The sequence below is a fragment of the Gavialis gangeticus genome, unplaced genomic scaffold (assembly GCF_001723915.1).
Source record: "Gavialis gangeticus isolate Ggan-Ray unplaced genomic scaffold, GavGan_comp1, whole genome shotgun sequence".
Lineage (NCBI taxonomy): Eukaryota > Metazoa > Chordata > Crocodylia > Gavialidae > Gavialis > Gavialis gangeticus.
In genome coordinates this window covers 60,493,770-60,494,478 of record NW_017729033.1, presented here as the reverse complement: position 1 = coordinate 60,494,478, position 709 = coordinate 60,493,770, and the positions used below count along the sequence as shown (strand labels likewise).

Genomic DNA, 709 nt, shown 5'->3' with positions numbered 1-709 from the left:
GCGGGGGCGGGGCCCGGCCTGCTCCGCCCGCCCGGGCCGGAGCGTCGCCCCCTTAGGCAGCGGTCCTTAAATAAGGGCAGCGCAGGCCAGCGCCCAGCTTGGCGGCCTGCTTGGCGCCCGACCTCCGCGGTGAGTAGCAAAGGCGGTGGGAACGACCTGGGGCTACAGACAGTCCTCCGAGCAGCGCCCGCGGCCCTGGCCCTGCCCCGCTCGTCGTCCCGGGCCCGAGCCCGAGCCGCTGAGCTGCTGTAGCCGAGCTGCTGCAGCCGCGTGGGCGGTGCCGGGCCAGAGCTGCTGAGCCGGGGCTGGAGACTGGACGGGACGTGGCGGGGAGGATGCGGCCCGTGGCTGCGCGGGGCGGAAGGGCGCAGAGCCGGACCCTGCCCCCTGGCTGAGGTCTTCCCCCTCCCCCTCCCCTCACCCTTTGGTAGTTGGTCAGAGAGTAAGGGCTTTAGGGGCCCAGTTCTGCCCCGCAGCGGCGGCAGGGGCCTGCTTCAGCCCCTCCGGATGAAGGGGGTGTCCAAACGCACGTGTGATACGAAGCGCTCTGGCCTGTGTCGAGGGAACAGATAAAGGAGCTGCTGAAGAAAAGGGAGCTATGTGTGAGCGATTACTCAGAATCAGCAGGGCTGGCTTGATAACTACTTGGTGTGTTGTAGGTGATGATGAAGTTACCATCAGCAGGGACCAGCAAGCCCCAACACACCTG

The 709-nt window shown here is 67.8% G+C and overlaps 1 protein-coding gene across 1 annotated transcript in view; it reads left to right on the top strand.

Annotated features, from left to right (window-relative positions):
• The first annotated feature begins 9 nt into the window (after window positions 1-9).
• The window catches only part of UGDH (UDP-glucose 6-dehydrogenase), a 45,162-nt gene continuing 44,462 nt past the window's right edge, over window positions 10-709 (top strand). Inside the window, exon 1 of the mRNA XM_019526354.1 lies at window positions 10-129. The gene's annotated coding sequence lies outside the window, so the exon portion shown is untranslated. The remainder of the gene's footprint in view (window positions 130-709) is intronic.